General features: G+C 41.1%; 1 protein-coding gene and 1 long non-coding RNA gene across 3 annotated transcripts in view; one reads left to right on the top strand and one right to left on the bottom strand.

Moving 5' to 3' along the window:
• The window catches only part of TBXAS1 (thromboxane A synthase 1), a 311542-nt gene that overhangs the window by 255676 nt on the left and 31576 nt on the right, over window positions 1-24290 (top strand). The gene's annotated exons all lie outside the window — the stretch shown is intronic.
• The window catches only part of LOC144583119 (uncharacterized), a 31204-nt gene that overhangs the window by 4796 nt on the left and 2118 nt on the right, over window positions 1-24290 (bottom strand). The window lies entirely within an intron of this gene.

The raw sequence follows: 24290 nt of genomic DNA, 5'->3' as shown, positions 1-24290 counted from the left end.
CAAAAAAATATAACTTGCCAGCCTCCAAAAACCCATGGGAACATCAGATAGAAAAGGTGTCAGAAAACGAGGAAGTCATTTCCAGATCCAAATGGATAGACACCTTGAACATAAGTCACCAGACATAGCAGTAACAGAATGAAGAAAGGTCTGGATCATTGATATTGTAATTCCAGGAGATGCCAGGGTTGAAAATAAAGAATTGGAAAAACTAACAAAGTACAGAGACCTGGCTATTGAAACATATCGCCTCTGGAAGAAGCAAACCTCAGTGGTCCCCATAGTCATTGGGTCGTTGGGAACAATATCAAGAAATTTCACACAGTACTTTTAAGCAGTTGCAGATCCCAGAAATCACACTACTAGAGCTACAAAAAACACCAATATTAGGAACAGCATACATACTGTGCTGATATTGAACAGATACTTAGGTTTAAGGTTAAAATTTGTATCTGTTATATAATACCAGTCAACGTTTTTATAAAGTTGACTGTGCCAGGTGTTTCTGTATAATCATAATCATGATGATTATGATAATTTGTTTATTTGCATTTTAATCCCGTCCAACTAGTAGCAAAGTTGATGATGATGAGGTATCATCCAGTGAATTTTGACTTATGATGACCCTTTTCAGGATTTACAATTTCCTTCTTCTGGAGACAACCTGGGACTGTGCAGCTTGCCCAAGGCCACACAGACTGGCTCTTTTCCCAGGAGGAACTGTGAGGAATCAAACTCCCAACTTGTGGTTTCACAGCCAGATACCTAACTCATTGGGGTGTTTAGTGAGTTAGGTACATATATATATACATATATACGCACAATACATGTGCACATACATATATATGTACATACATGTGCGCACGTACGCGCACACACACACACACACACACACAGAGAGAAAATACCAGTTTTCATATTACATAAATTTCCATTAAGAATATAGGATACTAATGACTGGTTTATGAGATCACAGCTAATCTAAAATCTGTCTGGTGCTATGAAACCTCTTTCCTTATTCAGGGCATCAAATTACCTTCACAGGTATCACTGTTTCTTACAGGATTAATATCTGCTTCTATTTGTAATATGATACGTAATGTGGCATTCCGTTTCTTTTGTGATCAATGTTCCTCAGACTGCATCGTTTTCTGCCCTCTCCAACTCAAAATATTCTTAATTTTCTGAGCCTCACTTTTAAAGATTTGAGAGGTGGGGAGAGCCCCTTCTTTATTAGGGAAATAAAGATTTTATTGCACTCCTTCATCTCTGTTTCTGAAATGAATAGCTTACTAATGTGTGATGGTAATTGTGCAGAAATCCTGTTACAGTAACGCTCCAGTGTCACTACAAACTGACTGGGAAATTGGCGCCTTGAGACTGAAATTATACGTTGCAGTTACCAGGCATCATTTCACATTAGTTCTACCTGTATCACGGGCAGCTTTTAAGTTCTTTCATTGGTGACTCTGGGGAAGAAAAGGTCTACCACAGCTAGAAGCCAAGGAAGAATATGCAATCATGGACCAAATTAAAAATAAAAATTTGTGGGCTTTTAGGTAAAGATAAAGGTTCCCCTTGACATTTGGTATAGTCGTGTCCGACTCTAGGGCACGGTGCTCATCCCTGTTTCCAAGCCATGCAGCCAGCGTTTGTCCAAAGACAGTTTCCGTGGTCATGTGGCCAGCATGACTAGATACAAAACGCCGTTACCTTCCCATGGAGGTGGTACCTATTTATCTACTCACATTTTTACATGCTTTCAAACTGCTAGGTTGGCAGGAGCTGGGACAAGCGACGGGAGCTCGTTCTGTCGCGTGGGTTCAATCTTACAATAGCTGGTCTTCTGACCTTGCAGCACAGAGGCTTCTGCAGCGCCACCACATCCCTTAGACCTATATTCTGATGTTATTGTAGTCATGACATATCATAAATCCGACATGACACAAATCCACATAAAATGTGCTTATGTTGAAATATTTCAGTATGATGCATGTAAGATCAGATGTGGGTCTTGAATAAGAGACTGGGGGTCTGGTATCTGTGATGTATGCTGGCTGGATAGCTCAGTGGTTTAGGTAGAGGTTGCAAGTTAATTATGCCTCTTGTTAGAAGAGCCAGCCTGTGTAGCCTTGGGCAAGCTGCACAGTCCCATGGCATCCCCAGAATAAGATACTGTAATGCCAAGCTACTTCTTTGTGTTCTCTATCTAGAAAAACCTGGAAAGTGGGGCTCTAAGTCAGAATTAACCTGACGGTACAAAATTATTATCATTATCATCTCTGATGTAGGCAGGTATGTGGTGGTGGTGAATTTATTTATATATTTATTAGATTTATATACCGCTCGTCTAGAATGTGTCTACTTGGGTGCTTTACATATAATATAAAAATAAACTAAGATAAAATCCAGATTAGTGCAAGATGGGAAAGGAAAAGAAGAAGAAAAAGAAGAAGGAGAGAAAAAGAAAAGAAAAGGGGGGATATGCTAGGTAATGGCTGTAGTAAGGCCTGCCTGTATAGCCATGTCTTCAGGTTAGTCTTGAAGGCCCTCAGCAAGGGAGCCAGGTGGATCTCTACAGGCAAGTTGTTCCAAAGGCAAGGGGGCACTGCCGAGAAGGCCAGATTTCTAGTTTTTCCCCACTGGGCCTCTCTTGGAGTTAGGTCCCTGAGCCACCCAGCCTGACTGGAAGGGGTGATACGGGTAGAACTGGGCAGAAGAAGGTGCTCTGCCAGGTATAGAAGTCCTAAACCATTAAGGGCTTTATATGTAATGGTTAGCACCTTGAAATCAGTGTGGAAGCAGATAGCTAGCCAGTGTACGGCGGCCGAGGGGGGCGAAATATGGTGAAATCTTTTCACCCCGTTAATAGCCTGGCCTCCATGTTCTGGACCATCTGAAGCTTCCGCATCAGTCTCAAAGGAAGCCCCACATAGAGGGCATTACAGTAGTCTATTCTTGAGACTACGAGTGCATGGACGAGTATGGTGAGTGCCCCTGTGTCTAGATGGGGATGCAGCTGGGCGATCCGCCGAAGATGTAAGTGGGCAGACTGAACCACGGATGCTACTTGGGTCTCCATGGTAAGCGCCAGGTCAAGATGGACCCCCAGACTGTGAACCAAATTCTTTGTGGTGAGAGTCACCCCCCAAAAAGAGAGGGAGCCACCCACCCACAGAACCTCTGACTTGTCCGAGTTCAACCTCAGTCCAGTCGGCTGCATCCATTGCAGAACGGCCTCCAGGCAGTGCCCAAAAAACGGAATGGCATCCACTGCAGATGGAAAAAAGGAGATATAGAGCTGGGCGCCATCAGCATATTGGTGACACGAAGCTCCACATCCCCGGATGACCCCCCCAACGGCCTCATATAGATGTTAAACAGCATTGGGGAGATGATCGAACCCTACAGGACCCCACAACTGAGGGACTATGGGGCCAAAACATTCTCCTCAAGCTGAACTCTCTGGGGACGGCCCTCCAAGAAGGGCCAGAGCCAAGCGAGAGCAAGGCCACCAATCCCCAACTCGGAGAGCCTCCCCAGGAGGATACAGTGGTTGATGGTATCAAAAGCAGCTGAGATATCAAGGACGACAAGCAAGGGCATTTTGCCTCTGTTGGCCTCCCTCAGTAGGTCATCCAGCAGGGCAACCGATGCCGTTTCCGTGCCGTGCCGCGGCCTGAAGCCCGACTGAAACAGATCCAGGGCATCGGTTTCATCCAAGAGAGCTTGAAGCTGGTCGGCCACCACCCTCTCAACTACCTTGCTGAGAAAAGAAACATTGGCGATGGGCCTATAATTGCCAATGTTGTCTGCCACCAACATTGGGCCATGATCCTCCTTCTGCTCCACTCTAAAATAATAGAAACAAGTAACAGCTTTTTGCCATTTTGACTGACGTCCAATTACATTTAGCCGACCTCTTGTGAAGAATGTGAAGCATCTTCCATGTTCTTTTCTAACTTTTAGTGTGTCTCACTATGTATTTAAGTGGAATGCAATTTACCAACAGGCTATGAGGGTTCCTACATCCTTTTATACAGGGTGTCTTCAGAAGACACATCTACCCTTTGGAAAAGTAATGATCACCTCTTGTCATGACACACTCAACAGGGTTTGTTTACTTGGATTTATACATCATATTATTCTCTTGAGAATCTTAGCAATGACAATGTTTCTCTTGAGTAAAATTCATAAGACTTTAATCCTGTGCATACTTACTTGGGGTTATATCTCCTGCCCATTGTGGAGCTTAGCTATAAATTAACATGCATAGAATCATACTGCACACAAACTGAAAAATGAAAAAGAATCGTGATCTGAACTAGTGCTTAGTCTCAGTACAAAAAAAAAACATGCAGTATTTATTTATATTTATATTTATTTTATTGGATTTTTACCCTGCCCATCTAGACCAAAGGTCTACTCTAAGGTCTACAGTAAAAGTAGGATGTAAAAGAGATATGTTAAATTATGTCTTACAAAGAATATCAGATACAAACAATTCAGTGATTGTCGTTGTGGGTTTTTCAGGCTCTGTGGCCATGTTCTGAAGGTTGTTCCTTCTGACCTTTTGCCAGTCTCTGTGGCTGGCATCTTCAGAAGACTGGAATAGGAACTCTGTCCATGCTCTGTTGCTGTTTGTTTGATAGTTGAGTATTTATAGTTGTGCAAACAGCTTTTGTCCTCTTTTTTTTGTCTGGGACATCCAGATCTTTCTGGTATAATTCCTCTGTATGTTCTTGCCACCTCTTCTTGATGTCTTCTGTTTCTGCCTACCATTTTTGTCCTTTATGATGTCTATCTTTGCACAAAATGTTCCTTTAATATCTCCAATTTTCTTGAACAGATCTCTTTCTATTATTTTCCTCTATTTCTTTGCACTGTTCATTTAAGAAGGCCCTCTTGTGCCTCTTTGCTGTTCTTTGGAAGTTTGCATTCAGTTTTCTGTAATGTTCCCTATCTCCTTTGCATTTGTTTCCCTTCTCTTCTTTTCTATTTGTAAGTTCTCATTGGACAGCCACTTTGCTTCCTTGCATTTCCTTTTCTTTTGGATGGTTTTTGTTGCTGCCTCCTGTACAGTGTTACAAGCCTCCATCCATAGTTCTTCAGGCACTCTGTCCACCAAATCTATTTCCTTAAATCTGTTCTTCCACTGTGTATTCATAAGGGATTTGGTTTAGATTATACCTGAGTAGCCCAGTGGTTTTTCTTACTTTTTTCAGTTTAAGCTTGAGTTTTGCTATGAGAAGCTGATGATCAGAGCCACAATCAGCTCCAGGTATAGAGCTTCTCCGTCTTTGGCTGCAGAGAACATAATCAATCTGATTTCGGTATTGCTCATCTGGTGATGTTCATGTGTAGAGTCACCTCTTGTGTTGTTGGAAAAGAGTGTTTGTAACGATCAGCTTGTTCTCTTGACAAAACTGTATTAGCCTTTGCCCTGCTTTGTTTTGAACTCCAAGGCCAAACTTCCCTGTTGTTCCTTTTACCTTGACTCCCTACTTTAGCATTACAGTCCCCTATAATGAGAAGAACATCTTTCTTTGGTGTCAGTTCTAGAAAGTGTTGTATGTCTTCTTAGAATTGGTCAGTTTCATTCTCTTCAGCATGGGGGGTTGGTGCATAAACTTCGATTACTGTGATGCTGAAAAGTCTGCCTTGGATTCTTATTGAAATCATGCTATCATTCTACCAGAGTCCTAGTGAGTGCCAACTATAGGGGCTAAAATTAGCTATGTACAATAACTAATTACTGTACATTCCAAAAGCAGAATGATAAATTGTTACTTTTTGGTGCATTATTTTTAATTGCTTTCAAAAGTTGTTTTTAAAGGGCATTTTGACAGAGATTTTTCAAGTTTTATATCACCATTTTATCAATCTTAAGTGGCGTTGCAAATACTGTTTTGTATTGTCTGTTATATTTTTGTACAAGTTGCAATTTCAAGATTGGCTAGAATGTCCATGTATTTTTTGCACAGCACAAAGGAGCTAGCAAGATGCAAAATGGAATGGAATACTTTCTTGAACAAAAATCTTCATGTATAAATTTACAGCAGCAAAACCCTGATGATGTCATCATTCGGCCCTGACAACATTTAATTTAAATTAATTGAAACCTTCCAGTCTCCCCAGGCTGCTTTCAGATTCTGAGTCTCCCTAGGGGTCCTTTTTGCCTAGGGGAAGTGTTTGGGAGCTTGGGACTGGGGGTGTGGTGGGGAGGGAGTCTTTAATAGTTAAATGTCACTGCTAGATCACTACCACCAGGATTGGTACTGCCGTTGGTGATCTGGTGGCTGTTTTTTGCTTTGCTTCCATTCTGTGGCTCCCAAAGCCTTCCCCAGACCCTGAGGAGCCTTGGAACTTGAAAGAGGCGAGGGAGATAAGAAATTTCACCTATGTCAAATGATGACATCACCAGGCTTCCATGGTGTACATTTACACCAATAGAATTTTGGTCATTAGTACATTGCTAGTGGACACTCGCAAGGCACCCCTTGTCTAAGTGAGGCCCCCACAGTAGTAGAAACAGTAGCAAAGCAGTGTTAAGCTATCAATGTAAAGTATTACAGCAGAGCAGTTACGTGATGACCTAAATTTGAAATGACCCCATCAGCACAAAGTCATCCTTGAACACGTCCAACCAGTTGGACACAACCCAGTGAACATGCTCATTCTCTCTGATGAGGAGGAGAATGGAGTGGATAACATTTAGTATTCATCGAGCATCCCAAAAATCATAATTGTAGGGTGACTGAACAGTTGAGGAATTCCCCTTCTTCAGGATGGGTTATTGGCACTTCAGCTGTTGCGCAGCCTAATGAAGTCAGTCAATGAATAAAATTACCACAGATAGATGGGAGGATGATATATTCTCAGATTCAGCCTAGAACCTGAGAATACTTTACTGCCAGGACACGTCTCTAGGCTGGTGGTTCCTAACCTTGGGTCTCCAGATGTTCTTGGACTAAAAGCTCTAGAAGCCTTCCCCACTAGCTGTGCTGGCTAGGATTTCAGGGTGTTGTACTCCAAGAACATCTGGGTATCCAAGGTTGGGAACAACTGCTCTAAGCCACTGGTCCTCAGCCTTTGGTCCTCTAAATCAGTGGTTCTTAACCTTTGTTACTCTGATGTTTTTGAACTGCAACTCCCAGAAACCCCAGCCAGCACAGTTGGTGGTGAAGGCTTCTGGGAGTTGCAGTCCAAAACTCCTGAATAACCCAAGGTTAAGAACCAGTGCTCTAAATGGTTTGAACCAGCTTCCAGAAAGCCGCATACCTTTGCTATTTAGGTGACTACTAGTTATCTGCACTTGGAGATCCTGCCGGTAAAAAGCTTTGTGAATCAAATAACAGATGTTATTAGCATTATTATAAATCCTGGATGTACGATGGCAGGTGTGGAAACAGAACATTTTGTCATCCCTGCAGATAGTCCCAAGACGTTTAACAAATTGTTATAACAATTTTGTCTTCTGTGAATATTTCACATTGTTAAATATTTAAACATCCGTTTAATAGAAAGACAGTATCTGTAGCAAAGATTAGAACCGAGAGTAGAACAGCAGGGGAAATGCCATTCTCTTCTGTTTCAATTTTAAAAATGCCATTCCCTTCATGGTCTCTCTAACACTACACTCATTCTGACCTCATAAACATATAAAATGTGAGGCAGTCAGACTAGATATGAAAGTGCAAATGAATATAACAGTCTCTCCACTACTATTATTTTTTGTTGTTGTTCTGGGTTTTTCAGGCTCTTTGGCCGTGTTCTGAAGGTTGTTCTTCCTGACGTTTCGCCAGTCTCTGTGGCCGGCATCTTCAGAGGACAGCAACCTATACTCTATTTTTTTATAAAAAAGCAACCTATACTCTATTTTATAAACTCTGGGTGTGAGGAGGCTAAGAATTTGAACAGAACAATGGCTTGTGCTGACTGCTGGCATGAGTAAGTAAGTCAGCAGTGTGTGGAGAGATGCATAAATCCTTTCTTTCCCACTTATATTTCTCTTCCAAATCACCCCTCCTTCCAATACCTTTTTCAGTTATGGGAGAAAAGAGATGCACAGTTCCCCCCCCCCCCCCGGTTAAAGTGGAGATATTGTTATATGCATGTGACTGTTTTGAAATGTCCGATGTCCAAAGTACAGCTTTTTTTTGGGGGGGGGGACAAAAAAAACTACAATCCTCATAGTAAGCAAAGTCACAAGTAATTCATGATAGACGGTTGCTAGAGCTAATAAATAACTGTGCTTCTGGTTTAATTTGAAAAACAGAGCAGTGACTGGAGCCATTACCCAACCCACTTAAAGGAAAGATTTATAGCAAAAATATTAAGCTCTCTAAAATGACCTGGCACCTTAAAAACTGATGTTAAAATATTAGCATGAGCTTTTGCATATTATAGTTAACTTCATGAGATGCAAAAGGCCATGCTAGAGTAATTGTGCTGCTGCAATAAGTAATAATCTTTTTGATACAGTGCGATTCTGGATTGTCTTGGTTCCTGCAGGCTAACATTCTTTCTCATCCAACTTGGTTGGTACTGTCACATTCTTGTTTTTGTTATGCTATGAAAGCAAAACTAAGAATAGTCCATTTGTTCTTTACAGAGCAACTGTTCTCAACTTTCGGACTCTTAAGTGATGTCAAATGACATCTCCCCAAAGCCCTGATAATGTAATAGGCTCATGGCAGCTACAACTGAAGTTTCTGGGCATTGTGGTCTAAGTGCACTTAAAGGACTAAGGTGGGGTTGACCAGTCTACTCTTCGTTTTGTAAGGCAGACATAGGTCCTTTTCTTTTGGAAATGGGAGTATTAAATGGCATGTGCTTTTGGAGAGAAAATATCCCAAAGTAAAAAACTTAACAAGCAAATAATAATAATAAATTATATAACTTGTCGAATGTTGATTTTAGAATATTAAATGTTAAGAGCCATTTTTCTGGACTAGGCCCCCAAATGGCTCAGATTTAACATTAACACTTTAATTCTAATGCTTTGCTTAAAAGTTCTGGTCTTATACTGTAATACTCCCTTCATTTCTGTGGTGCTTCAACGTTTTTAAATATAAGCAAGAAGCAGCCATATTGCTACACAATGTTGCTTAATTTTTTGAGATAATAAAAATGGTGTCCACTGCAACACTTACACTAAGTATCTGCTGTACAATGCTGGTTTCAGTCAGCACACCTCTGGAAAAGACAAAAGATTTTATGGTAAGGGAATCTCTCCATGCGGGGGGAAAAAGAGAAAGGGAAGTTGCATTGGGGGAAAATGGTAGGTTGTCACTGGATGTGAGTAAACATGCCATGATGATTCCACAATAACTCTTCTGGAACAAGCCTCCATTTGTTTGTGTCAACTGTAGTGAATAAAAAGTTGTCTAAGAACCACATCAACCTTTCTTCTTGCAATTTATAAGCCAATGTGGTATATTGGTTAGATGTTGAACAAGGGACTTCGGGCATTGAGGTTTTAATTTCTTGAGCTATGAAACCTATTGGGTGAACTCAGGCCCATCACCATTCCTTGAAGGGTGCACCTCTTACTTTCATCCAGAGCCTAGAAGGTTACTTTTAAATACTGTATATTATTTTTTCAAATGTATTTTGTTGTCAATTATTTCTTGTGATATTGAAACAGTTCCTTCTCATGTTATTTGGCTTTTTTAAAATTTTTCATTTTCAAAAAAGGAACTCTTAGGATGGATAAAACAATGGCAGAAACTTTAAATGATGAACCAGTGTGGTAGAGTGATTAGAGTATTGAATTAGGACTTCAAGTGAGTTCAAATCTCACTAAGCCTACTGGGTGAAAGAGACACTTTCTTATCTTGACCTACCTGTTTCACAATGCTGTTGTGCTTAGGGTGAAGTGGAGAGCAGAACAGATTGCTGAAAATGAAACAGGGTACCAATGAAACAAAATATGAGATGTTCAGCTTTACACCAACTTGTGAATTGACATTCAAGTGGGGATAGGAACTGAGCAGAGGAGTGGAATAGTCCGTAAAACGGAGACCAGTGTGCTTTCCAGAATATACTTCTGGATATCTTGCTTTGCCAGCTTGCAGAGAATCACAGTGTTTGCAGGAATGCTTTCCTTCCTTTTCTGTTTAGCCAGAAATAAGTGGACATACATCATTCTGTATCATACGAGTAACTTCTTGGAATGGGAAGAGAGGCCCTGAAAAAAGCTACTGGAAGCAATTCAGAGAATCACAAGATGGAATATGAGCTAATTTCAGAAAGCCAAAGCAGAGCAAAGTTTATAGTATTGCAGAGAGAATATGGTGGGAGTTATATTTTCAGGGATACTCGTTTAAGAATCTAGGATGTATCTGAGAAATAATCTGATGTTCATGTGTTATCTTCTGCTTCCACAGAATAAAAACCTGGGCTTTTTGTTCTAGAAATGCGAACCACCATGTCGTGAGCTTCACTGTCCTGCTTTAACAGCAATATGTGAATTTGTTTCATTTCCCCTTTGAATCGCACTGCCCATGTTTGGGCAGCGTGATGGGGCATTGCCCACCCCCAAGGCATGGGGAAAGGGCTGGAAGGGGTGATGGAAGGATTTGGAAAGGGAGGGAGATAATCTAGAAAAAGAAAAACACAGAACACTCCTTCAAGTACTGCTGTTGGATGCTATTTAGAACAGTCACTCATCTCTCTCCAAATAAATAGTAATGACTGTTTCCTACAACTCCACTGTGAACAGTATTCACTTCATGCAGGGAAGCACAAAATAAAGCCGCATGCAACTCACACAAGATGATGGCTCTTGTAATATTCAGCAGTCAGGCCCTGTTAGAAGCATTTCATTATCTCAGAATTACAAGGGCACTTCCTGCTGTTGCTAGGGCTTGTTTATCCCTCTGCTGGCCCCAGTCTTCCTTTTTTCCCTGCCTTTCTGTGAAATGCCACACTTATTGATTTTGAGCAGACCCTGCAAGGTCAAATTGCGGACATCTGTCCCTAAAATGATTCTTATTTCTATTGTTACTACTCTTATTCTTTTGGTTTAATTTTTTAAAAAAACATGCTGGCGAACTGAATGTCATTTCTTACACTCCCTTCCCTGCGGCTCCTTCAGACAAGAGTTATTCCTCTGAAAACGAAGGCTCTGCATTTTAATTAAGTTCTGTTTTACTCTCTCTCAATAGGCCCAGTAGTACTGTTGACTTACAGTCCTAGTGTTTCCTGTGAAAGAAAGCTTGTAGCTCAGTGGAAGATCATAATATTTTGCATCCAGAAGATCCTAGCGTTAAGCCCTGGTATCTCCAGTTAAAAGGATCAAGATCCTGTTATTGTGCTTCCATTGAGCATGACACCTAAGAATCCAAAGGATGGATCTTTGCTCTAGGGAACTTATCTTCTGAAATGTTGCACAGGAGAAACAAAAGAGGAAAGCGGTGGGTGGGAAATGGGATAAACAACAGCTCCATCCAGTTGTTGCCATGTGCTCAGGTTTGTGGTGCATGTGTTAAGGCTTAAGAAGGGTAGAATCCCTAAAGAAAACAAGATGCTTTCAGCCCATGAAGGACTATGGCATTGATGTAGTGGGGAGGGAGCAAAGATCAAGGAACCTCTGCCTGTTTTCTGCTCTCCAAAACCCAAAATTTAATTTTTATCTTAAAGTGCAGATAGTCATGGCCAGAATCTTGTTGACTTGCACAATCATGTAAGAGCAATCAGTCAAGTTGTGGGAGGTATATTTCGGACTGTTGGTTGCATTCCCTTCCCCAATTGCACAGCTGATTGGAAGCAATGAGTTGAAGGCAAGGAGAAATCACTTGCATGATTGCCCTTACACACACGTTGTTTCTGCCATCCTGTTTCATAGCTGTGCAAGCTTTGCAAACAGGATAATCTACCACTACCTTGCATTGCAAAAAAGGAAAAATGAGAGACACTTTTTATCAGTTATAAATTGTTTGCCAATTAGTTTCTTTGTTGATCACAAGTTATCCAGAGAGAAAAAGTTTACTCTCACAATACAATTTATTTATTTAAAATATTTTTGCCCCACCTTTCTCCTTAAAAGGACCCAAAGCGGCTTACAACAATTAAAAGACATTTGAAGCTAAAAACACTCAGTATACAAATATTTAAAAAGAATTAAACAAATTCTATACAGTATTTAAAACAGAGCACAGCAATCCATTCAAAAAGAAAACCCTCAGGCTTTCAGTGTGAAAGGCCATCTGCCAGCTATTTTAAAAGGTGAACAGATTCAACTGCCCTTTTAAAATTAGATTATTTAATACTCTAGGGTGTGTATGGATGTGCACTTTCTCACACACAGAGTTAATCTCTTTTTCTAAATTCAAAAGCTCCAAAAACTTTACCATTTCCTTTTAGGGAAAGCTTTAGTTCATTGAATTGTTTTAGTCAGTACCTGTCTATATTGTTGTGAGCTGTCAAGTCACCTTCAACTTACAGCGACTTCATGGATAAGCGACCTCCAAAATGTTCTGTCTTTCAACAGCCCTGCTCAGCCTTCCTCTTTTCCTGCTGCCTTCCATCTTTCCCAGCATTATTGTCTTTTCCAGAGAATCTGGCTTTCTCATGGTGGTGCCCAAAGTAGGACCGCCTGAGTTTCATGGTTTTTGCCTCCAGAAAAAGTTCAGACTCGATTGGCTTTAGGAGCCACTTGTTTGTCTTTCCGGCAGTCCAAGGTATTTGCAAAATCCTTCTCCAGCACCACATTTCAAATGATTCCAGTTTTTTTTTCCTGCCAGCTTTCTTTACTGGGCGGTTTTCGCACCCATACATGGTGACTCGAAATACAACTCTGGATGAACTGAACTGTCAGTTTAGGTCTGATTTGCTCTAGGACCCACTTGTTCATCTTTCTGGCAGTCCAAGGTATCCACAGTGCTTTTCTCCAACTTGATTTTTCAGACAAATCAATTTTTGCCTGTCAGCTTTTTCCTTCTCTCCAGCTTCCATACTCCTTCATAGTGGCTAGGAATACAAAGTTGATGATCTTGGTCTTGGTATCCAGAGACACATCCTTATATTTTATTATCCTTTCTAATTCCTTCCTTGTTGTCCTTCTGAGTCTTCATCTTCTTCTGATTTTTTGGCTGCATTCTCCATTTGGATTGATGGTTGAACCAAGGTATACAAAATCTTCAGTATTTCAATTTCTTCATGATTTTGGTCTTTTGCAGTCCTGCTTTGGCTCTTCTTTCATTTTCACAAAAAGTCATTTCAAATCATTGCTGCTTTCTGCCAGTAAGATGGTGTCAGCTGTGTATCTTATTTATGTCTTTTCCACCAGTCTAATCTGGCTTTCCATATGATATGTTCTGCACAAAGACTGAACAGATAAGGGGATAATATGCAAACCTTTGTTTGAGACCTTTGTCTATAGGAAATCATTCTGCCTCTCCGTATTCTTTCCCAACAGTACATTCTAGTCCACAATGCAGGTTATGCAACAGGACAACCAATAGCTCAGGTACACCAATTTCTTTAAGAACAACCCATAGCTTCTCATGATCCACACAGTGAAGGCTTTGCTGTAGTCAATAAAGCATAGACTAATCTTCTGAACTTTTTTGGTGCACTCCATTAGCCAGAAGATATGTACCATATGAGTCCTAAAACAGATATCAGTAGGACCAGTAGAGTTGACCTTACCTTTCAAGTATGTCAGACTTCAGCTGAATATCAGGAAAAACTTCCTCACTGTTAGAGCAATACGACAGTGGAACCAATTACTTCGAAAGGTGGAGAGTGCTCCAGCACTGGAGGCATTCAAGAGAAATTTAGATAACCACTTGGCAGATATCCTTTGGTTTATATTTTTGGATTGATCGGGGTTGGACTTGATGGCCTTATCGGCCCCTTCCAACTTCATGATTTTATGATTTTTTTAATGCTTGAGCTCTCACTCCTAAATGTATAGCGGCAACATTATTCACTCTGTAGAGGACTAGAAACTTCTTTTTTTAGAATAAGGAAGTATTCTCTTGATACCTCATTCCATTCCAAGTATTAGATTCCATGGTTACACCATAGAATTACTGGTGATAACACAAGCCTATAGAATGCTGTAGAAGAATGTCCTAAACATTCATATAATTCAAAATCTGAATAAATGGGAATCCTAATTAAAGGATACAAGGCATTCCAGGAAGGCATGCAATACATTCAGGCCTTAATGTGTTTTCAAGTACCTGAAGTTTGGATAATGGGGTTTCTGCTGTATTAACATCAGGAGAGCAAAAACTTGCTTTCTGAAAAGAGACAGGTCATAAATCCATAACTGAATGCCTGGCTGCGCTGAGTTTATTGCTCATAGCTGCTGTAAAGAAATCTTGTTTGGATTCTCAAGGTTTCTGTGCTAGGTAAACAACGGAGTTTCCCCCCTACAGAGAACTACACCTTTATCCCCACTGTTTTTGAGATGGAAATGAAAACACAGAGTTTGCCTTCCTTAAGGAGACTGGTGTGCCCCTTTCTGAGAAGTGGATTGCCCTTGATTTGTGAAGAAGGGGCAGGAGAATTAAATGAAAAGAGATGTTGCTGTTTCCTAAGGGAAAAATTTTATATATAAATTTTCCTAGGGTTGCCTATTCCCCCCACCTCTTTTCTTCTTTTTCTTTTTTTAAAAGCCCTCTGTGTTCTCGAGGTGGCTGGAGGCTGGTTTATAGTTTCCTGTGCCTCAGCTTTACACAGCAACAGAAGCGATACACATATATAGGCATCGCTTTAGGCAGAGCCTTTTAAGTTTGAAAAGAGAGGGTTTTCTGCTTTTAAAATGTCAAAATTAATACAAGGATGCAAAAAAGCAGAACTTCCATTAACTTGCCAGTGCCGACCCCCCCCATCCTTCTCCATTACTTCTTTATTGGGTCCCTTCCCCACACACATAAGGCACTGTATGTAATATGTTACTTTCACCTTGTAAATTATATTATGTTCCTTTTTTTGCAAAAAAAAAAGGATCCTAACAACAAATTGAAATCTTGAGACGCTTATTTGGAGGTGTTCAAGCATGAAGATTTCCCCATTTCCATGTGTTCATGGAGGATGGCTCTGTTAGTGCTCTTGCTGTGATTTGGCTTTTCTGTTTTTACATTGGGAGCATTCACTTAGGTAGTCTTCTGGACTGGTGACATCTGAAGAAGAGCAACTGTACCACATCTCATTCTGATCATGTGGCTTGGCTTTGAGTTTGAATGCACAAGCCTACATTGTACTAAAGGTAAAGGTTCCTCTTGACAGTTGTCCAGTCGTGTCTGACTCTAGGGGGCGGTGCTCATCCCCATTTCCAAGCCATAGAGCCAGCGTTTGTCTGAAGACAGTTTCCATGGTCATGTGGCCAGTGTGACTAGACACAGAACACCGTTATCTTCCCACCGTGGTGGTACCTATTTATCTACTCGCATTTACATGCTTTCGAACTGCTAGATTCGCAGGATCTGGGACAAGCGACGGGAGCTCACGCTGTCGCATGGATTTGAACTGCTGGACTTTCGACCTTGCAGCCCAGAGGCTTTTGTGATTTAACCCGCAGCACCACCACGTCCCTTACGGAGTGGACTACTGCATGCTTGAAAATGGCATATTTTATACGGTTTTCGGCATGATTGCAGTTGACATTAGATTGACTCAAGGCAAATGCCATTGTTGTATGGAAACTGTTGTCTCCTAAACTACACGTGTAAGGGGAGGATAGCATATCTTGTTATTAAAACGTATCTATATAAATGTCTGGATCAGTAGTGTATTGGTAAATTTGGATGTGCTGATTCTCATTGTGACAGTCCCCAATGCCAGCCCCTTGGCATTGTTGTTTGTATGTCCCATTAAGTCGCTTGTGACTTATGGTGACTCTACTAGGGTTTTTTAAAGACATGTGACATGTTCATGGAATGGTTTGCCTTTGCTACCTTCCAGTGGATATCCACGTCTGAGTTGGGATGTGAACCCAGATTCCTTATGTTCAGCACTCTGTCCACTACTCTACCCCATTAGGCAAATCAAAATGTGCAGATAGCCAGATTACTCCATATCATCAAATGAGGAACAGGTCTTTTACAACATGGGCTTGCCCATGCAAAACCAAACCACTCTCTCGTGTATTTTGCATTACAACAGGGGATAACTTGCAATTACCTCCTGTTCCTGAAAAAATCATTTCTTTCTCAGAAATGTGAGAATTGCACCTAAGCCCAGAGGCAACAGGGAAGTTTGAAAGGCAGATGACATCATAGTTCCTACTACTCAGAAAGTCCTGGAACTCTGATCCAACTAGTCCTGGCTCCCCTAGACAAGTAAGCGTCCTAGATTCCTATGGCTACTTACAGAAGTATTGACTATGCTTTACATGCTTTCTGTAGAAAGTACTTTTGTAATACCTTTCTGTACACAGCAGCTGTTTACCTCTGGTATATGGAGCTTTCAGCTCTCTGGTTATATTTGTGAAGATCCCATGATCCCTCTCTACTGACTAAGCTGACAAGAAATGATGGGAATGGCAGGTCAATGGGATAGAGAGCGAGCGAGAGAGAACTGTTATGACCTCTAGCTTTGTTAGGCAATATGCTGGGATTTCAGTTGGCATAGCTCAAGAAGAGATAATGGCATGAAATCCATTCTTGTAGCTAGAGGCTTCTCTTGAATGTTTTGAAGGAGGTAGTCCTCAGAATTTGGAAAGGTAAAACCATTGCAGAGAATGAGTGTGGGTTGTAGTAAGAGAAGAGCCAACAGTTAAGAGAAAAACAGCTGAGAAGTGGCGAGGTGCTTTGGAAGTATGGGATATTGGAAGTATGGCAATGGTGCGGCTAAAAAATATTGTAAATAAATAAATAAATAAATAAATAATAAATAAATATTTCTTTTTACTAGACGCATATACACTTGGTAACAAGTATGCCACCTCATAGCTTTCCTTCAGGCATCACTGACATGTTGTAAATGAACAAATGCAAATGCTACAAATCTTCATTGCTTTTCCTCACCCAAAAGAAGCCATACACACTAGTATTGCCTCTGAATCTTATCACATATGGCAGAATGAGAAACACACAGTAATTTAAAAGGATGCTGAAAACTCCACACATCTGCATAATGTTTGGTGGTCGATGCAATTTCATAAGTCTGAAACGTGATTCTCAATTCATGCCTTCAACAATCCAATTTTGAAGCGTAATCTGTGTGGCAATTTTAAAACACACATGCACATCCTCACACTTGATGTGGCTCAAGGGTTCAAAGCAGCTGTGGTTTCAGAATGCAGTGGTCCAAGTTCCCACGGAGGCAAGGGGTTGGACTCAGTGCCCCTTAGGTCCACTCCAGCTCTGCTATTCTATGATTCTCCGGTTTTTATGAAGACATTAGAATAACACCAGGAGGAATGAGAGGGTGGAGAAAGGAAAAACAACAGGCCCCACCAAGTAATCCGTCTCAGTAGCACAGACAGGCAGCCAGTGGCCTGCTCAAAGGCTGATGCCCGTGACCTTTTAATTCCTTTGTGAAATGAGAGCAGACATTCTAGCAAGTCCTCTGACTTGCTGGCTCAGCAAAGAGAAGCTGTTTATATTCAGAGGATGGGCTTTTTTGCTTTTGTACAAACAAAGCACTCCTCACAGTCGCCTGCCTTCCCTCATTCTCTGGCTGCTTCATCCTCCCATCCTCTCATGTTTAAATGCAGCAAACAGTTTTAATTTTATCCTGTATCAAGTAACAACATTCCCCCCTCCCCCACTGACTAGTTCATGGAATAATAAAGCACATACTGACATAAATCTAAAAAGAACTATTTTTCTTATAAGCACATGATTTTGGTGCCCAGCACTGATATTCGGGTACTCAGAAATGTTGCTGTAGTAAATTCCCCACTATGTCTGAATTTCCAGCAGTTTCATCCTGTGGGCTTACTGCTTTTCTGTTCACACCAGTGTAAGGTAATTGGGATCCTATTAAACAGTGGTGATATGCACCCAAGAAAGTGAGCCAGTCGGGATATTACGATTCTTTCTACAGCCTGCTACCTGGCTTATCCAGGAGACCTGCACACCACTGAGATCACTAGCCATCCACTTCCAGTATGTGCATGCCTATGTAGCCTTGGGCAAGCTGCACAGTCCTATAGTGCCATGAGAAGAAGGGACTGGTAAGTCTCTTAAGAACATACCCTAGGAAACCCTGGCAAGGGGCACATATGTTGCAATTAATTTGACGGTGCATCACTATGATTTTATGTAAAACCAGTGCACATCAGCTCAGATCATGCAGTTTCCCACATTCTCCTGGAGAACCCTGCAGCCTGGGTGTGGATGTGGATCTGACCTATTTGAACATTTCATCACTGCATGGCTAGGGCAGAAATGCTTGATAAGTGGGGAGGTAAAACAAAACAAAAACTTCAGGCATATAAAAATATTCAGATTAGAAAAGTTACCATTTTGGCCACTTTGTTTGCACTCCCCCCCCCCCGAGTCCTTTGTCCTTCTGATGAGCCTGTTCGGTCCAGAAAACAACAACATTTCAAAACTCCATTTTACTGCGACTCCTTGATGGGCTAGACTTGATGATCCATAGAGTTCGTTCCAGCTCCGCAGTTCTAAGATTTATTTATTTATTTATCTAAGAGTTATGGTCTTGCAGTTCCAGATGGTCAGTAATTGCTCAAGTCCTGTAGCAATTGTGGCTTCATATCTGGGCAGCTCCCCTTGCAGCCGTACATGGGAACTACCCATCTTCAGGGAACCATGTCTCTCTTTTTTTTTTGCGGCAAGACCTACATGTCAATTGTATGCTTGTTTACTTAGAAATAAATCACTGAAATTCAATGAAGGGTCTTCCAAAGCGATAGTTCATAGCTTTGCCACTGTTGCCTATTCTTTCCTTTTCCTGCCAGCTCCAAACCTTGGTCTGAGGGTGTTTGAGGATTGAAAGACAATAGCCTTCCCCTTTGTAGCCTTACAGGGACGTGGTGGCGCTGCGGGCTAAACCGCAGAAGCCTGTGCTGCAGGGTCAGAAGACCAAGCAGTCGTAAGATCGAATCCACGCGACGGAGTGAGCGCCCGTCGCTTGTCCCAGCTCCCGCTTCTTCCCCTACCTGTTTCATATTGGCCAAAGCTTAGAAATTTTACTCTCTCTTTTTAAATTACATCTCCCAGAATCCCCATACAGGTAGAAGAATGCTGGGGATTGTAATCCCCAAAGAAAACCCTCCCCCAAACTTTACTGTAACAGCTCTCTGACTTTGTGTATGAGGGGGTGCTGATAAGTATTGAGCCTTTCCCAGAAAAAAATTGAGCTAGGCAGCTGTAACTGCCACACTATTCTACATATTCCCCCAGCTTCTTAAGTCCCTGCAAATAAAATTCTTCCAACTGCTGGTGTAACCACTCATTTGCAGCATTAGTTGCCTCCAGAACACTCCCTTTAGGTGTTTTTTTTGAGTCTGGGGAACAGATAATAGAAAGAGCCAGGTCTGGAGAATAGGGTGGATGGGGCATCACTTTAAATCTTAAGGACATCAGTTTTACCATTGTTCACCTGCAGTATGTGACGAAGCGTTGTCATGCAATAGGATGACACCTTTTGAGAGCTTTCCTCAACATTTTTTCTTGATGTTTTGCCTCAACTTCGTCAATAAAGCACAGTAATATTTTGCATTGATGGTTGAACCCTGTGGGAGCAGAACTCCCTTCTTACCCCAAAAACTGTTGCCATTTGCTTCTGCACCGACCTTTGCACTCGGAACGTCTTTGGCTGGCGGAACCACTGTGCCCCCATTCCTTAGACTGTTCCTTTGTCTCAGGATCATAACAGTAGATCCATGTCTCATCACCAGTTACCAGTTTGCCCAGAAAATCTGACTCATTTCTTGCAAAATGTTCCAAAACACCCACCGATGACTCCACACGTTTCCTCTTTTGTTTGGTTGTCAAAAGTTTGGGGATCCACTTTGCTGCCAGCTTTCTCATTTCCAAGTCGTTGTGGATAATGGCACCAACTCTCTCACAGGATATTCCCAGATATGTAGCAATACTTTTGGCTGATATTCAGCGGTGCTCCATGATCATGTCATGGATGGCTTTCACATTTGCAGGCACAGAAACAGAAACAGGCCTTCCGCTGGGTTTCTCACTTTCAACACCAAAATGGCCAGTTTTGAAATTGACAACCCAACGTTTAACTGTTACATATGAAGGTCCACTGTCACCCATAGTTTGTGACATTTCATCATGGATCTGCTTGCACCTCTCCCTTGGAGAAACAGGAACTTGATTATGGTCCTATTCTCTTCCACATTGAACTTTTCTGGAGGTACAGCCATGTTCACTTTGGAGCTGAAAATGAAAGATAAGTTAAAATCAATACACCCTGCAATTTATAGCTTCCTAGCTCAATTTTTTCTGGGAAAGGCTCAATACTTATCAGCATCCCCTTGAGACCCTTAGCGTAGGGATAGAGAAGCTTTGGCCCTTCCTGTTTTGGGAACTAAAGCTCCCACAATTCTGCACCATTAGTGTTGACTAGGACCTCCGGGTGCTCTGGCCAGAATGCTCTACCTACCCCATTCACTGAAATGGAGTAAGTATATCAGCAGCAAGTATCTAAAACTTCCCCCTGCGCCGGCATTTCCAGAATCATATTCCTTTCAGTTTAAAATTGCTAATGTTCCACTCAGATGGTTGAGTTGCAGAGCCTCTAGAAGGTTGTGCTAAATACAGTTCTGCTAACATACTCTGTATCAACAGTTGCTGTTGTTATGTGCCCTCACGTTGTCTCTGATTCAGGGCGACTCTATGAACGTGCAATTTCCAAAATGTCCTGCCCTCAACTACGGTGCTCAGCGTCTATAAACTCAACTTGTGGCTTCCTTTAGGTAGCCAGTTCATCTCATAATTGGTCTTCCTCTGTTCTTGCTGTCTTCCACCTTTCCCAGAATTATTGTCTTTTCCAATTAGTCAAATAGTATCTTCCCTTTATTTTATAGCGAGGTGAGGGATAAAGTCTTTGTCTTCTCCTCTCATTGGCAACACAACTCCTTAACTGGCCACTTGGGTTTTTGGGATTTTTTTTTAGAAAAAAACAGGAAGTTACGTAAGCTGTGAATTAAATTGAATTTATTTATTACAGTCGGGTGACCAGCTCATATTTATGGCTAAAATATACAAAATGCCATTTAAAAATATACAACCAATTCATAAAACATATTATGTGGCTAAAATGTACAAAATGCAGTTTAAAAATGCACAATTAGTTCATAAAACATATTATGTGTTTAAAATATACGTAAGCTCTGTTTTCAAGACTGCAACTAACAGAAAAGTTTTTTTAAAAAGTATTGTTTATAGCAGTTCTAATCCTCACATTTGCATTCTTAGTAAATGACCCCACTATAACAAGACACAATAATGCTATTTCCACACACCCCCAAACGTACACACTCCTTGTTCACAAACATAACCCAATAATTTAAAAGAACAAAGGACCCCTTCCACCACTTTGTTTAGGAGCCAGCAGTAGTGGGATTTTGTCTTGGTGTATTGTGTGCAGTGATAAACGGATTTTGTGTATTAGTCGGGCTAATATAATATAGCTGCTGCTGCTTCTTTTAATCAAAGAAGACTTAAGGAATAATTGGAATTCATAATTGCCATAAGAGCACAGAGTTAAAATGTGAAAGGTTCTTCTGGAAGAGATGCGTAGCTATAATTGAAAAATGACATGGAGGGACAGACTTGGAACCATAGCCCGAGAGAGGTTGTGGCCTTTATGGCCATTCTAAGGAGGCATATGTATATGTATTTATAAATAATTATAACAGACTTGGATGAGATTTGACTGTGGATGTATTAAAAATTTTTTTGCATGCCTATGTTGAGCGTTGGAATGATTGGTGGGTAAGTGATAAAATGTTAAAGGAGGGATGGGTGCTGATTGTTTGAAGTGTTTAGAACGTGGTGGGAGGTGTCAGTGAGGAATTTGAGAGAATCAGTCAGTTTGGCGTAAGTGGGTGGAGGTGGTTAGAGATTGTTTTAGAGAAGGTGTGTTGCAGGAAATTTGTAGAAATAGAAGTCTGGAGACAGAAGAGTAGTTTATTCAGTATTACCTACCAGATAAATTACCCTTCCATTCCTGATACTTCCCAAATAAACTTTCTTTTGTTGTTCCTGAAAACTCTCATTATTACAGTATTTATTTTTAAGTATAATTTTAACATATACTTAGCAGTCAGAGGAAACCAGAGAGTCTAACACCCACACCTCCTCAGGCCACATAAAATCAAAATTTGAAGAACTGAAAGACAGAATTTATATCACGCAATCCCTTTAAAAAGATTAAAAACCAAATAATATAAATACCAGCTGGGACAAGAAGGGATACAGTTGAAAGGGGAAACACCAAACACTTTGGATAGTTTTGGGGGGGTGGTTTTCTCCTCCCACTGCAAAAAAAGAAAAAACACAATAGAGCTTTATAAAATTATGCAGAAGGTGGAGGGCACCTAATGTTACTCTTAGGAAGCACAATTCGGTTATCAAGCTGGCTGGGCACTTAGGTCACAACTTTGGCTCTTTTATTTCCCACGGTGTGCTGATCAGCATTAGGTCTTTTTAGGTTTTCTGGGTAGAAAACTCAACAACCAGTGAAAAAACCACTAAGATAAATCTTATTGCATTCCTCAGTACAGCTGAAATCTTCTTATGCAACTTTATGCCTTGCAAGTGGGATAATGTCATCATCCCATGATGATAATATTAAATTTAATTGAAAGCTTCTTATTCCCACCACCACGTAAGATTCTATGGCTCCCTAGGGGTCCTTTTTGACCTTGGGAAATCTTTGGGAGCCTTGGGATCAAGATGGATAGGTGGGCAGTCTTTAATGTCCCAAAATTGGTGCCAGATTGTTGCTGGGTGTTCTGATCCAGTTCTGTTTTTTTGCATATTAAAGACTCCCCCTTCCATCTTAAGGCTCCAAAAGTCTTCCCCAGCTCAAAAGGGATCCTAAATTTCAATATCAAAAATTAGAGTAAAGCTGAAAAAGAACACTAAAACAATCATAGTGCCAAAATATAATCTAAACATTCCTGATAATTTTAAGTCGAGATAAAAAATGGGCTTGTGTTATTAAACTCTATTGACCATGAATCAGAAAAGGAGTGAAAGTTGGTGGAAGAAATATCAGTAATTTAAGATATGCAGATTACACCATCTTCCTGGAAGAAAGCAGCAATGACTTGAAACCACTTTTAGTGAATGTGAAAGAAGAAAGCGTCTAAATCATGACTACAGAAGAACTACACAACTTGAATATTGACAATGAAGAAATTGGAATAGTTGGAGATTTTGTATACCTTTGTTCAATCATCAATTCAAATGGAGAGGGCAGCCAAGAAATCAGAAGACCCAGATTCAGAAGGGCAACAATGAAGGAATTAGAAAATATCAAGTGTAAGGATGTGTTACTGGAAACCAAGACCAAGCAACCACATTTTTGCATTCCCAACCACTATTTGGGGGTGTGGAAACTGAACAGTAAATAAAGCTGACAGGCAAAAATAGATTTGTTTGAAATACAGTGCTGTCTTTGCAGATACTCTGGACTGCCAGAAAGACAAACAAATGGGTCCCATATCAAATCCTGCATAGGCATCCTTCAGTCTCGAGAGACTATAGTAACATGCTCTGAATCAAGGAGTGTCCTCTCCAGAGCATGAAGCCTGGGTAAAGTAATATGGAGGATAGGCTGTTACCCAAGCAGCAGATCCCCCCTCTCCACGTTGCTGAAATGGTCCAATGGAAACGCAAGAGCCAATACAACTGGTTCCAGCAACGTCGCAGGAGTTGGCAGAATGACACGAACTGCCTTCGGGACTCCAGCTCCGGATTTTGCTTCTAGGTTAACTCCTGAAGCCTTTTCCATGGGTGGATATAGCCACAAGGCAGTGGATGTTTGAAATTAGAGTTTTCCTTCTCCTAGATGGGCTGCCTTCCATGGCTGACGAGCCCCACCTACCCAGCCTGCTCTTTAACAGTGCGGAAGTATGATCTGACCCTTAAAACTTTCCCACCTCCCAGGTGTATGCAAATCTAATTGGCTTTCCTATTTACCATATTAAAGCCAGAGATAGAATCAGACTATTGGAGAATTTGCGGTGAGGAGACAAAAAGAAAGCCCAGGAAAAAAACTCAGCAAAACGTCCATGTAAACATACCTGGCCTTCACCCTCAGCCCAGCTTCCTAGGGAAAAGAGTCCAGGGTCCTGGGATACACTCATTATCAAATCAAGCCTGAACTAT

Source organism: Pogona vitticeps, chromosome 5 (genome assembly GCF_051106095.1).
Source record: "Pogona vitticeps strain Pit_001003342236 chromosome 5, PviZW2.1, whole genome shotgun sequence".
Taxonomy (NCBI): domain Eukaryota; kingdom Metazoa; phylum Chordata; class Lepidosauria; order Squamata; family Agamidae; genus Pogona; species Pogona vitticeps.
The sequence above is the reverse complement of the archived record's forward strand: the minus strand, read 5'-3'. Positions and strand labels throughout refer to the sequence as shown.